The sequence below is a fragment of the Silurus meridionalis genome, chromosome 16, assembly GCF_014805685.1.
Source record: "Silurus meridionalis isolate SWU-2019-XX chromosome 16, ASM1480568v1, whole genome shotgun sequence".
Classification (NCBI taxonomy): Eukaryota; Metazoa; Chordata; class Actinopteri; order Siluriformes; family Siluridae; genus Silurus; species Silurus meridionalis.
The window spans coordinates 11,336,954-11,353,095 of NC_060899.1; the positions used below are offsets into that span (position 1 = coordinate 11,336,954).

At 38.2% G+C, this 16,142-nt stretch overlaps 1 protein-coding gene across 2 annotated transcripts in view; it reads left to right on the forward strand.

Annotated features, from left to right (window-relative positions):
- Positions 1–16,142, forward strand: part of LOC124399213 (teashirt homolog 2) — a 45,187-nt gene that overhangs the window by 4,945 nt on the left and 24,100 nt on the right. Inside the window, exon 1 of one of the 2 annotated variants that reach the window (XM_046870002.1) lies at positions 5,620–5,688. The exons of the other annotated variant lie outside the window; for it this stretch is intronic. The gene's annotated coding sequence lies outside the window, so the exon portion shown is untranslated. Of the gene's footprint in view, positions 1–5,619; positions 5,689–16,142 lie in introns of those variants that run through there. 2 annotated transcript variants of the gene reach the window in all.

The window sequence follows — 16,142 nt, forward strand, 5'->3', positions numbered from 1 at the left end:
GGCAAATGACATGATTTGATACGCCGGCGGGGGCAATTGGGCCAGCTAATGTTTCCGCACGATCATCCCTGAAAAAAAAAAAGAAGTCGAAAAGGCTATTTCTTGGTGCGCTTTCTTTTCTTTTCTTTTCTTTTTTTCCGTTCCTCATTAAGTGCGACAATGGTGAGGTGATGGGGAAGACTTTATTGCGGCCGGACTAAAACTCATTACTCCCGCCAGACATCCCGAGTATAAAAGAAATTACAAAACGACGTTTTTGTCCTCGTCTGCTCAGATAGCCGGCTTGGGAGATTGAGGTCGGAGGATCAGCAGTCAGGAGAAGAAGTCGATTCCTCGAGCAAGAATGAGGCGAGGGTGAAAGGGGCCTAACAATGACACAAAACACTTTTTGTGCTCCCGTTATGTGATTACTCGCAGGAATCCGGGGCGTTTTCCGAGTTGTGCGACAGCGCTCAGAACGACGTGCAGCGAAAGCACCTGTGCTGTGTGCAAGAGAAAAAGCATCCAAGTTCTTAACAGCTGTTTGAGGAACTCCTTTTTTTCCCCTTTATACCCTCCCATCCTCAGTGAGAAAATAGAGAGGAACAAAGATTTGGTGTGAAACTGGAGACATTCGATATTGCACTAGGCTAATAGTCTGCCCACCTCAGGAGGCCATATGGCTCCGGAGTTGTTCAAAACAATCAGTGTCGGGTCATGTTTCCACCTCCAGATGGATCTCAGATGGAGTGGCTGTATCGGGACAAGTGCTGGGGGGCTAGGATCAAATTTCCGACTTCTGTCATATTTACCTCGGTGATAGGATCCTGTTCATACAAAACACAAAAGCTTTATTCGCTCTAAAATGTGTCACGGTTGCAAGAGGACAAGAGGAACACGTTGTACCCATTACCTAATCCCCACGACGATTTTCTTCCATAACATAATCTGAATGTCATTTCGGCTATGAAACAAAAATGTCGCTTCCTGCTTAGACGAACCGTCTAATGGTTCCCACACTTAATCACTCTTTTGTTTTTTTCTTTCGGATGCGTAAAGCTCTAAACCAAACATTATTTGATTGTACAATCCACCATTTTGCCACAACACTTGACCTGTTTCTTCTATAAAAGGTCCCTTCTTTCCCTCGATGACCCGCCACACAATCCAGTGCTGAGAAACAGAGTTACTTGGGGGGAAAAAAAAAAACATAAACGCCATTAATCTGAAAATGATCCGCAGTGTACCTGGTTTGCTTCCAATCAAGTGCTTAATGAGTCTCAATTAAGATTTATTATGCAAATTAACCCTCGCCTGCTACTATCTACGGGTGCAGGAGCTATGACAATATTTTGCTAATGGTGCAATCTGTAACAATTAGACAGGAAAACTTTCAAATAAAGAAGAAGAAGGTACAAAGGTAAAGCCGGTATATTTATCATCGTCTTTCAGCATCCTGTGCTTTATTTTTTCAGTTTGAATCAATTGATTCTTTAATTTTGGACGTGTTGTGGATTTGAGCGTGTGTTTGTGGCTTATTATTTTTTATTTATCCGAGTAGATTTGAGAATATGATGCTCGATTGATGATATGAGAGCAAGATCACCTGTCATATTTCAACCTGATATGATCATTTGATTAGGGTTTGGGCTTGACAAAGAGGCAAAGATGTTTAATTGCACCGAGTGAAATGGAATAAGACGAGCGCTCCAGCTCAATCTTTGCCCAGCAAGGGTTCCGACCACCTCGCTGGCTGCCGTCCAGACAGCTCTATAACCCCACCTCCCTCCACTCCATCCCACCCCAACCCAAGTGCTTTTTACGTCTTCATTTAACATGGCCACTGATGGCTTCTCGACAGCTTTATTGCCGACATGTTTCAGGACGAGTTGTGCCACGCAATTACACAAGGACTAATTTGATGAATCGACTCGGTATTCGGCAGTTCCGTCCGACCTCGTCCCCTTTCCACGCCGTCTGCAGGAAGTCACAGAGACCGCGGATCTGACGTTTTTACATCGCACGTTCACTTATAATGGCCGTCTGACCTTCTATGGAGCTTGAAAGTATTTAGATGCTCGTATGTACATGTTTAACACTAAGTTTGTTTCACCTTTTCGTGAACTAGGTAACATTTCCACAACCCCCCAAATGATATTTTCTCTGCGTACAAGTGCGGCCCAAATCGTGAAGAAATGTCAGCATACTCAATCCCTTATACACCTGAAATGTCAGTGTAGCTCACGTGTGTGTGATAAAGCTCATATAAATCAAAAGAAACACTTTTCTGTAGATGCTCGTTCAATTATTTTCAAGGATACTGTACCTACAAAACCTGGTAGTTTTTTTTTTTTCCCACATTATTTTTACTAATATTATTATATATTTCACTGTAATAATTCTAAAGCTCCAAATAAAACGTCCAGTGTGTGTGTGTGTGTGTGTGTGTGTGTGTGTGTGTGTGTGTGTGTGTGTGTGTGTGTGCGTGTCCTTGCCGGGCCGCAAGCGTCGCCTGCATGCGCCACGCCATTCTTCTGCAAATAACAGCTTAATTGAAACTCATTAAAAAGCAGTGACAGCTTAGGTGTCCTTGTAGGATATAGAATAATTCAGTTGTACTTACAGGTTGATTAAGAGTGCCTGATGAACATATTAACGGTTTGACGGCTTTGTACACTAACAACAGCGAATTAACATGCAGAGCCCCGGTTATAGAAACAGTAGGCGTCGCACTGTATCGCAAAGGTCACGACTGGATTATAGAGCAGTATATTTTTTCTTTAGATTGTATTTAAAGTACGTTTACACTCAATTCACTGCTATTCACAATTTCAGTTGATTTGAATATACAGAATGACATACGAACGAATTTCTGTCCAGTGTAGGCCAACAGAGTCTAATTAACCTTCTATTATATACAATGTCATGTAAAGCACTTTTCCCTTAAACATTCTCGGGTTTTGTGCCAGGGTTGTTACACGGAGCCAGGAAAAGCAAGACGTTCAGCGTTCAGGTTGTCTGAGAGCCGCGGAAAGAAGTACACCAAGCGGTATAAGAAAAATATACATTTCAGTTCAAGGTGCTGGTGTCCATTGGTAGTTGATGTACACTATCTTGGTATTTGAGTAAAAATACAAATCCCCTGTTTATATATGACTCCATTAAAATTTCTACTTTTGCATTTGAATTGACTTGAGAATCAATGGTAAAAGTATTGATTTATGAGAACTATATATAAATCATTGACGCAAATCAGTGTACTATTCTCCTGCACATCATATACTAGATGGGAAAAAGTAATGGAACACCTGACCTTTCTAGTCATATGAGGTTTTCCCCAAATTCTGGAGGCCCACAATTATATGATGTCTTTGGATGTGGTAGCATTATTTTCCCTTCACTTGAATTCATGAAGATATGCTTTACATGGATTGGAATGCAAGATCTTGAATGGTCTTCTATAGAGCTCTGTCCTTTTCTGTACTGAACACCTTTGGGATGAATTGGAATGCTGACTGTACCCCAGGCCTCCTCACTTCACTTACATCATTACCTGATTTTACTTTAATTGTGACTGAATGATCACAAACCTCTACAAGCACACTATGTTATAGTGGAACATCTTCTGAGAATAGTGGAGGTTATTCTAACAACCAGTTAGGACTAAAAGTGAAATGGGATGTTTAAAAAGTATATACCAAACTTATGGTTAGGTGTCCATAAACATTTGTCCATAAAAGGTAGCTTATTAAGGAGAAAGTTTTCTGTTGTTGCAGACATACAGTAAAGTGCTTGTGGATGTAGAGAGGTTCTCATTCAACACATTCTATGAACTGCATGTTTTTTTTTTATATAGTGGAGTATAAAGAAATGTGAGATATTACGCATTAAAAATGTAGTGATGTGAAAGTTTCCACAACATGATTCAATAATTGAAATAATGATGTAGCTCTTCAAAGATGTCATTTTTTTATTAAATAAAATAACGTAAAAAATAAACTGTAGGCAATTCAGGAAGCTGTTTCAGGTTAAAACTAGGCAGATTGAATTCATTTTCAATCGCACCTGCAGGTAGTGATCCAATCTTTTTCTACTTATACAGAACTCTATATATAGCTAGGCTTGTAATCATTTTAGCACTTAAAATAGATCAGCGTTTTTTTTCCATCTAAATGTAATTTAAGTTTCATCTACAATACAGGACAGCCATGTTTCCATCCTGAGGAAAGCAACAGGGTTTCACTGATATGAACAAAATGCTAAAGATATTTAGGCAAAAACAGAGGGGGAAAACATACCAAAACGATTAAAGTAACACCTGGCTTGTTTTAAGCTTGAATTGTGTAGTGTCTTCGCTCCAGATTATATCCGGGTCAGCGGTTCGTGTTGCATCTTGTACGGAAATGTATCTGTTGTTTAATGGAAAGATTAAATAAGGTGGCAAAGATCAACATCCACGTTTGTGCTTTGCATTTTCACAGTTATAAACTGTATTTGAACACAAAAAAACGCATTAACTATAACAAGTTTGATTAATATTTCAATTATTACTTACATTCTATTATATTTGTCTTTGTCTATGTATGTTCTATAATTATTGTCAATTTTGAATATTAAACTGCAAATCACTAATATTGAATTGAGACAAGGAAAAGTTGTTAATCCAGATGTTTGTGCTTTTTGAACATCCCATTCCACGATCAGTTATAATAACCTCTATTCTTCTGGGGAAAAAGTTTCAGTAGATTTTGGAGGGAGCTTTTGGACATCTTTGCTCATTCAACCACTATTCAAGTTTGAGGAGGTCTCAGGTACACAGTGTTCATTAGAGTTCTATAGCAGGTCACTTAAGATCTTCCACCCCAGCCCATGTTAAGCATATATTTATGGAGCTCTCTTTGTGCACACATTTTACCTCATCCAAAGACATGTTACACAATTGTATGCCTCCAACTTTGTGGGAACAGTTTGGGGAAGAACCACATTTGTCTGCTAGACAATGCATAACAATGTTTTTCGTAAAACAAAGTCTTAAAGACGAAGGTTAATAGCTCACGACAAACCATCAGTTTGTACAAATCAGATACATAGATTTGCTAGCCAGTGTACATGTGTACAACAGTTTCGTGTAATTAAATATTAAGACATTATCTAATCAATTTCTGATTTGTCGGAAAATTCACGACGTTGCCAGCTTAAATGATTATCACGTTTATTTGTTGTATTTTTTTAGTAACTACACAACACTTTTAATTTGTTCCTTACTAAAGATATCGCCACACAAACACATATTAACAGTGATGTGTGTACATTATACACACCCACCTCATCAGTAACCGTAACATGATTTTTTGCAAAGCAGGTGGTGTGTCAATTTTCAAATATAGATTAAAATCAACAGTAGGTATCGTCAAAATATCATATAATTGTAGCATTAAAAATTGCGAAAGACTGGGCTGAGTTTTGACTCATTAATTTTTTTACGAATGATTCGGACAATCTTATTTGTAGCAGATACGTTGTACGGCTTCTACCCCATGTTGCCATCAAAAAAACTGCTCAACAAATATCAGCAGGTCTTCTGAACAAACTCTGTGGGCTTCTCTACTCTCTAAGGACTCCGTGATAGACACGCCGGTGCGTGCAGATACCTCAGATTTGTTCCAGAACCCTCTAGAGAACAGCACGTTTGCAGTCGTAATAATCCAGGTACGAGAATAAACAGTTTGGCACAGACGTTAATAATTTCATTGCATGCAATAGCAGGAAATGGGATATATTTACTGACTTGTCTGAGCAGAGTAAAATGTCTTACACATTGAGGTGCATTTGCATTCACGATCCTGAGCAGTCCTGGCTGAGTGTTTCTTCATCACGCATCATACAGCAGGGAAATCTCGGTGTTGTGTGGACTTATTGTGTCTGGACTGTTTCACTGTGAAGCACAAAGAAATGTCGTGGTACAGTCAGTTTGACTTTTCATGTGTGTTATCTATTTCCGGATGTGTAAGATACTCAACATGAATTCATCTCTCTCAGATCGACCTATAAAACCATGCTCCACCTCTTTCAGTTTCAGTTCCTTGGCAGTTCTTGCTGAATTCGAATCACATTATACTCTATATCATCTATTTAATTACTAGTTTCTGCTAATTCAACTATCGTTAACACATACTTACACATATGTATGTACACATAAGATTTGCACGTGCTTTTTGAATGTCCTATTCCACATTTAGTCCCTATTTGCTGTTATAATAACCTCCATTGTTCTCAGAAGGTTTATGTTTTACTAGATTTTGGAGTGTAATTGTAAAGCTTTGTGCTCATTCAGCCACAAGGACATTAGTAACACCAGGTACTGATGTAGAGTAAGGAGACCTGGGGTGTAGTTCCAAGTTATCCCAAAGGTGTTCAATAGGAACGAGGTCAGAGCTCTATGGCAGGCCATTCAAGATCTTCAACTCCAACCCACAAACTTTTGTCCGTATAGTGTGCTTGAATGGAGTAAAATTATTTTGCATTCGGTATTCATGTAAAGCTTTTCTTTTATATATAAATCTTCTAAACTTGATATAAAAGACTGCCTCAGTATCAGAAACAGTTTCTTTGAACGTCTCATTAGTACGTATTCGGTCGTCCATCTTGCCGTCATTTGTATACAATAGACCAAATAGTATTTTGATGAATAGGCTTAACTGATATTTTTATCTGGCTAATGGGAAATTGCCACAAATTGATGGCCCTTATAATGAGTATATGACTAATATTGTAATTTAGGATGTGGGCAAACGAGAAATTATGCAGAGTTACACTGAGCTGATAAAATGAGCTCACTAAAGATCTAAAACAATGTCATTTCTCCAATTAATTGGGTTTCTGGAAACCGTTCTCCAGCTTAGAAAAAAGATCCATTTAGCAATCGGTTATTAGTTGGACAGATTTTCCAACAGCCAACTGAAAACGAACACGTTTCATACAGTCCACGGAGTGAATATTAAAAAGTCTACAATGTCTAGCATGAAAGCTTTCAGGTGATTCTACATTGGAGATGCTGTGTATGCTATCGCAGCCAGGCTCGCAAAAGCTATAAATGCTACACCAAAAAAAAAACATCTATGTGATGAGAAAAACAGACGCTCTTGTTATTTATACAGTCAGTACACAACATACATACGCAATATTGGCAGTCTTCCAAACTCTAATTATCCCCATTTTGCTTAATATCAGCTTTAAAAAAAAAAATTATTAAAGTCGCTCTGTGAAACTTCACATGGCACAAAATCAAGACCTGCTTGCGAACCAAATCAAAATCCCCCACACATCTGGCCTCATCCCTCAATATCATCATTCCTCTGACATTTCAACGAGCACGTCTCTCTTCCCCACCACCACCATTTTGTAAATTTGAAAGGGGGAATTTCCTCAAAGGAGGGATTTATGGCTCCGAGCTGGCTTCACATGATTGATAGCGCACAGTGGAGCCTTTGTACAGGATGATGCATGCCTCGATGTGGGCCAACTGTATCTGTCTGAAACAAAACACGATGCCAGGCCTTTCAGTGCGCTCTCGATTTGACTCAGCCAGAGGAGGGTTCTTGTAACCTCTGTGTGGGTGGACTTTGTGGATATGAAAGGGTAAAACAGTGTTGAGAAACTACACATTAGCGTGTAGTGCTCCAAAGCTAGCCAGGAAGTAGGTAGGGAATTCAACTTCAGCATGACTCAGAGTGAAGTTTTTTTTTTTTTTTTAGCAATGAATTGAGTTTTTCCCAAAATAACACATTGTCCCTGCTTTGTGTAGTATCAATTTTGCCACTTACAGAGTGGACAAGAGGTGACCTCTCATGAGTAGTCTTGAATCAAATAAAGATTCAGCTTCCAAACCATCAATCTGTGGTGACAGAACAGATTTTTTTTCCCTCCCCATTACTAACACATTCTGGAAAACAATTCTATATTTGGAAACCCATATTCCTGTTTATTCTCTAATTACACTGGAAAGAAAAAACTCAAAACATCTGTGTAAACTGTAGAAAGTTCATTATGAAATCCAAACGTAGTTCAATAGTTCAGTATTTAAGTTCTGTGTTCTGGTTTGCTGTAGGTGATTCATTGCTGGATTACATTTTGCTTTAAGAAATTTGCTCATTTATTTCTTACATTTGAAAATTACATATAATTCTACTTGAATTAATTATTATATTATTATTATTAGTAGTAGTAGTAGTAGTAGTAGTAGTAGTACTACTTAATAAAATGTATAAATATTATAATATTAAAACATTATAGTATAATTAAGTAAAATGCTGTAAATAATGTAAATAATGTACAATTCATTTGAATAAATAGCACCCATTATAATAATAATAAAAAAAACCTGTTAGTATAAAGATTATTGTATTATTGAATGCCATGGCTGAGCCAATTATGTAGTTTCCACCTTCGCATCCACTATTGCCCCAATCCACCCCCAGCTTTCCCTTTTCAACATCTAAATGTATGCCCAGCATCATCTTTTTTTTCCTGCCCTCACTCTCCACAAAACTCGCTCACACTCGTCTCTTGACCCCTCACTCAGTTGCCTTCACCAGCTGCTCCTAGCAGAGCTGGAATGGCCACCATGGATGCCGGCTTGCTTGAGTGGAGCCATGTGTGCCTGTCCTGGGAAAGCTGAAGTGCTTTCTGGGATAAGCACTCTAATACCTGCCATTACGCACCCAGAGGGAGTCATTAGGGTTCGGCCGAATTCGTTGCAGATCACAGGCAAATGAATGCAGCCGCTCATCCGGTTCCGGACAACTCCCTTAAGAGTGGCAATGAGACCATGTGAGTGCCCTGAGCGCAGGCCACTTCCTCCCAGCACCCTCTGATACAAACGGTAAAAAATGTGTGCTTCACAAAAAGGCACTAGTGTGTTAGTCTAGTGAGGATATATATTTCATCTGCTTACTAACGCTTTGTATTTATTTAAACACTTTGTGTTGATTTTTAGGTTAAAAATAGTCAGTATATTTGGCCACTCTATCAGGAACACCCACTAGGGTCATGTGCTCCAGTTAATGTTCACATCAAACATTAAAATGGCGAAGAAAATGTGATCGCATTCTTGGGTGCCAGAGTAACTAGTATTTTGTAGACTGGCTTACACAGAATGGTACAAAAAGCTTTGTGATCCAGTGAGCTGTTCTTAGTATGAATCAGAGAGGATTAGAAGCGATGGCCAAGAATGCTGGAGTAACCTCTCTTTAGAATTGTGGTTAGCAGAACGCACAACATGCTGAACTTTGTGGTAGATGAGCTACCAACCTCATCAGGTTCCACACCCCTGTCAAGGAAGAACCTTAAGCTTCAGAGGGCACCAGGTCGCAAAAACTGCTTAATTTCAAGGGATAACATAGTGAAAACCAACACTTGAACAGACTAGAACGTGTTTATAATCTGTACACCAAGAGTTATTGGCACCGTTTGAAACTGCAGCCCAATATCAATCGCTTTCAGCCTTTTGCAGCTCCATCAAGATTAGCCGCAACACTAAAGCGAGCTTTATCGCAGATTTTTTTTTTATTCTCCCGCATCAGGGAAAACGCATGCAAATATCTGCATCGGCACAACGCTAGCATGAGATGCCAGGGGAGGGAGAAGCGGCTGAGGCTTGTTCTAGTTTAGAGAGGGACTTCCTGGTGATCACTCTGATACACACAGCCATGTGCCAACCTGATAGCAGATGGCCTGAGGATGATGCGAGCTTATTAGTACAGTTCAATGATGTTCTCTTTCTAAAATCCCCACCACCTTCCCCAATACCCCACTTGCCCCGACATCTGGAATGCATGTTATGACACAGAAGATTGAATTTTTTTTTTTTTTTATTTGGATGCTTGCACGGCACATAATATTGAAACAATATTTATTATTAAATATAAGGTTGAAAACAGGATAGGGGTTAGCAGTACTAGAAAAATAATCAATAATCCAAGTTCCTGGCACCACCCTGAAGTGCAATTATTTTGACACGTTTTTTCCGTTAAGAATTACATATAATTGCACCAAACCTCCTGTTCATTACTTCCTTATGTCATAACAGTAACTACTTCCATTTCTATTGATGCTATTTATACAATTAAAATTGAATGTATTTAAAAAAAAAAATATACAGATTTGTTACGAAGCATTGGCACTGGAGACTCCTTCCTTATATGTAAAATACAACCAGAAAATGTCCCTGTATGGGTGACCAGATGATTGTTTTCAAAAATCATTTTTTTCGATATGTTTAGATTATGTTCAGTATTCATGTATTTCCGGGTTGCAATCCCTTGTTACTATAGAAACCATAAGGTATTAGAATGAGGGTGTTAATAGAAAACGTGTGGTTTTGAATTAAAGACAGCATTGAAACCTGACTTTTTTTTGGCTGAAAATATAGTATAATACTATATTATTTTAGATCTAAAATAGTATTGTACTATGTTCTTGAGCATAATACGTACTCTATTATAGTATAATTACTATATATTATATGTATATATAGTATAATAATATATTATACTAAACTATGCTGTTATACTATATTTACTATATTATATTATACTATATTATACTTACTAGATTGTTCTATATGCACTGTTTTATTACTGTATTATGCTGTAATATACTGTACATACTTTACACTATATTAGCAGGTGGTATATTAGTGGCTCAAGTATTGGACTTTGGAACTGAAGTGTGAAAGTTCAAATCTGATTTGAATGATGATTTTTGATGGTAGTGTACTATACTATCTTTATATATAATATAACTTTTCCGTGCCCCCTCTATTTCACCTGTGACTGGAAATTAATTCATCATATGACCACCAGTATCCACGTGTTTGATGGTCTGTTTTCAACCGGGGACATTGTTACAGTGTCACAGTTTTATGTTCAGTCATAGTGTAAGATCGGGCAGTGAGCTCGCCATCGAACGTATCGTAGAAACATTGATTAAAACGCGTTTCTGTTTGCAGGCCGCTTCACATGCCACCATGTATAATTATTTTTCTACAACATCACACACCTGCTGTGTTTATTCTTAATGTATTGTGGACGTCTTTGCGTGTGTGTTTGTGTGCGTTGTATTTGACCCAGCTTTGCCCCAAACACACACAAACACACACACACACACACACACACACACACACCCACACACACACACACTCACACACACCACCCAAATACATGACTCATTGCTTCCTGTCTGCTCTGTTAACGCCAATCAATCACACAGATGTATGTGTGTGTGTCATCGCACACATGTGGCCTCCGCAAAAAGCACCTGCTTGATGCCCCTCTACTGAGGCGCTGTCACTTTGCCCGCTTTTGACTAATCTGCCTATTTTGACTGCTGCACTGTGTACTAAGGGTTCGTGCATGCATGTGCATTCAAGCGTTCAGTCAAGTGTGAATGATGTTTTTTTGCAGATGTGTTTGTTGTCACAATTCGGGCACATTTTTAAGAAAAAGGTTTTTTTTATATTACCTTGTGCCTGTTTTTTTCATTTCTACAGATTGTGTGTGTGCAGCAGAATCACTTGTGTAGGCGTGCGGTTGTGTGGCACGTATTTAGTTTAAGTCATACGTACATGCTCATCTACAGCGTGTGTGTTAGAAGTTAGAAGAATAGAGTTGCAGTGTGTGCAGAGTGCATGCGTGTGTGTGTTTCTGTGTGTGTGTGTGTGTATGTGTGTGTGTGTGGTAGCAGTCACTGTCCAGACGCCTTCTTCAGGGAGCTCATCAGGTTTCTTGTTCCCTTCCCCTCGCGCCTCGGGCCATCCATATTCATTTCCTGCACTGATTTAGTCAAGATGAAGAGAGAAGGCTGGCTTTTCTTCTCTTGCTCCTTTCCTTACGCCTGCCGTCCCCTTTTTTCGGCTATCTCACATGACAACATAGTAATTGTGTCGGATTAATGCGATAGTTCACTAGACCCACGTCAAACAAGAGCAGCCTTACGAGCTCTGAGCTTCCTGCTGCCACTCAGTGACTGTTACACCAACCGCATGTTTTGGATTTAAGACCTCATACATGCTTTAATAATACTGGTATATATTAATAATACTGGTATACTATATATATAATGATCATGCCAGGGTTATATGCATTATGTAAACACAGCAATCAAAATTGATTAATAAACAAAACAGCAACAAAAAATTTCAATTAAAAAAAAAAACCTCCACAATTTCAGAAAATCGCAAACTATAATGGCAATCAATTAGAACTATTAAATATTATATATATTAAGAAATATATATATATTTTTTATTTTTATTACATTTTTATAAGAACCTTCTACCTTGAATCTTAAAAATCTTAAAAAACCCTCCACAAATTCAGAATATCAGAAGCAATTTTTATTTAATTATTTGTTTGCTTGTTTATTTGTGCTGCTTTTTTGCTTTCTAAATCTCCTTTGCATTTCAGTTTGGAATCACAATAGCCCCCAAAAGCCACAAGTTGATCTTTATCCGTGCAACATCAACCGTTTACCAGTGTCATATTTATACAATGCAAAGCTTTGCATTGACCTTTAGTCATACAGAACTGATGGCCTAGAAAAGAGTGAATCGAACACGTGCCTGCTATTTTATTCTTAAGGCGAATAAAAAGTAACACCACTTGTGCAGTCAGGAACTGCTTGCTGGCAATGGCAATTGTGGAAACACAGGCAATGTGCAGTGAACACAAAAAGTTGCTACTCATAGTTACCAACTGTGTCTAATGCAAGGGTGAAAAGTAATGAGGTGTTTATTAGTTCAAACAAAATTGTTTGCCTTTGCATAAAAGTTAGCTTGTCTAAGAACATAATCAGAGTGACTGTCACAGTAGCATAATAATTGCAGTTTATTATTTTGACCGTGACACAACACCACAATTTGCTGTGTCTGCGATACCAGAGAAAAAGATCGTCAGATCGGATATACAGTCATTTACACTTTTAACACTTTGAGCTAAGTTAATATGAGTCGTGTATGTACTCCGGGCTTATTATCCTGCCGTGCCTTTTTCTGAAACAGTTTTGTCCCTGGGTTGTCTTTTGATGCGCACCGTTCTGAGTGTCTGTCATCTCGAACAAAGGGGAGCCATGGCGAGGCATTGTAGAGCCGGATGATATCGCTGCATTAGCCGAACCAAAGTGAATCAAACCCGTGATTAAAGTGGTGGGTGTATCTTTTTTTTTCTTTTTTTTCTTCGCTCTTCCACACGAGCAAAATTGACAGTAATAAAAAAAGAAGAAGAAGAAGTCAGATGTCTTAACTCTGTAATTACCAGAACGCTTTGATGACGCCGTGTACGGTTTTAGCGCGCGCTCTTTAAAGACGGTTGAGATTAGTTAAGCCTCTCCAGAAGCTTCCACAAAGAACTAGGGAAGTGTGCGGTGTATTAACTGTATATACACGTCGGCCTATTTTAGATGTGTTTCTTCTGTTGTTTCAAAGCCACACACACACACACACACACACACACACACACACACACACACACACACAGACGCAGACAGAGAGATCGAGGAACCTCAGGCTTAGATCATGAGTGGTTGGAATGTGCAGCTGCCTACCGGCACAATAAAAAAAAAAAGGGTGTGTGGTTTTTGCAAACAGCCCACACTGATCATTATTCATGAAAGGCAAGTCATATGAAAGCTCAACCTTATTTCCCACACAAAGTGTTAGTATTAATGAGTAGAACAAAATGCATTAGTCAGATACACAACATGCACATGACCCCCTCAAACATTGTGCAATTAGCTATAAAAATCATCCATTACCAAAATAGTGATGATTTTTATATATATATATATATATATGTGTGTGTATACTGTATATACAAAACAACAAATTTGAGGTGCTTTATTACTCTTATACAATGTTTTACCACTAATCAGAATACTTTTTTGATCCCACAAGGAAAATGATGTATTGCAGTTACAGTAAAATAAAAGTAAATATTACAGTAAAATTTAATATAAGGAATAAAAAAATATACATATCCAGTTATATATACAATATACATTAAGTTTTATATTAAGTTTAAAAGCTGTACAATCAATGAATTTCCTATCTTATTGAAATATACTGTGCAAAATGTGTACATGGATGAAACATGATGTGCAGTATAACCGTGTTTGACCTCTGTTGACCAGAGTTGCAAGATTATAACAAAAGGATTTTGCATGTATCAGCAAAAGAAAAAAAAAACCCCGCATTTATTTTTAAACACGTTTTTTTAAAGCGACTGAGTACTCGTGGTCTACCTCTGCGCTCTACCCTTTTTTATGTAAGTCAGCTCGAGGATGTGCGCTCTGAACATTTTTTTTGTGCCCCTCAAGTAATTGACCCGTTTTGATAAACGCCTCTGAATGACACAGGCATAATTCACCCTAAAAGTTTGCACTGTCACCGGGACGAGCGAACTGTCTCGCACAAATATATGGGCGCAATTTTCGAAATAGGTTTATGGCGATCCTTGGGAGAAGAGGGTGAGATAGTGATATTACCGACTTTATTACTGCAGCCGAACATCATCTCGGCCCCTTGCCCTCCCTGTATCTCTGTCTCTCATTCCTTTATTTATATATATATATATATATATATATATATATATATATATATATATATATATATATATATATATATATATAAACACACACACACACACACACACACCTCTTCTACTTCCACTTTTATCATACCAGGTAGTGCCGTACAATCGCAGCCAAGCCTATAAGCCGGAGATATTACCGAATAGGTTACAGTAAACATTCCTGATAGTCGTAAAGGGTGTTGAAGATTAGACTATTTTCATCGAGCGTCTGCCTGTGTGTGTAAATATTCAGGAAGAATGAAATGAGCTCAATTTGTTACCTCGTAGGCCTTTAGTCCTAGACTATTCTTTGCATCAGGGCTGACAGCTTGACAGTGTCTTCGAAGTTGAGATGTTGATTTGCTGGAATGTTGGACTTCGTGTGAGTTCAGCATATTGTTGTTTGTGATTAGGTGTGTGTGTGTGTGTGTGTGTGTTTGGGGGGATTCACATTTATTACACCAGGTACGAAAATAAAATTTGACCGAAATAATCAAGGGTGAACATTAGCAAGAAGTTTTAGCAAGTGTTTATTCATTAATATTAGTTTATTACATCAGGTTCATTATAAGTAGTGACAAGGTGACTTGTGTGTTGTGAGACTGACTGTATAAGTCACTTTTTTGGCAATATTTTGCACACACAATGTGCTCTGTTATACAGGCAGACTTCACTTTTCTACTGAATTCCATTCAACGCATGCAAATGGCGGAGCCCAGAAACGGAAGCTCGGTTTAATGTGCAAGTTTAATGTGTCATTCGAGTTTGGTGAACACTGAGCTGGCGAATTTGTATCACGTGAAGACACGCGACTGATAGAAGATCGATACGTCACAGTGTGACCTTTTCAGAAAACACAAGATGAAGAAACACTGATTATAGTGGTGTCGCAGGATCTCGTTATATACAACACAGCTGTAAAAGAATAGATCGAAATCAATATTTAAAAAAAGTTTCCCAGTATACAGATTGTACATTTTAACATATACACCATATATACAAAAGTTTGTGGACCCCTAACTCTAAGATGCCTGACTTTTCAAGCCATATGTTCTCCTTCTTCACACTGTTTCTACATGGTTGGAGGCACACAATTGTATAGGACGTCTTTGGATGTGCTAGAAATAAAATTTTAACCCTGACCTCAACCATCCTGAACACCTTTGGGATAAATCTTCACAAACACACTCTAATGGAACATCTTCCCAGAAAAGTGGTGTTTATTAAAACATTGGGTTTGTTAAAAAAGCTCATTTGAATATTACCTGGCAATATTGTTTGTCCAGCCCTTAGACTATTTAGACATTAGTACGATATACTATATACTATTGTTATAATTTGTACTTTTACAGGAGATTGATAAGAGCAGTTTGTAGGTATATTATATACAAAATAAAGTACAGGATAAAGATTGGGGTGGATTTTATCCTTCACCTTTCGCCTCCTTTTCCTTTTATTCGCTTATTTTACTTTAATGAACGATTCATTGTCACATACCGATTCCCACAAGGCAGATCTCCAAAGTCTCTATAATCTGCG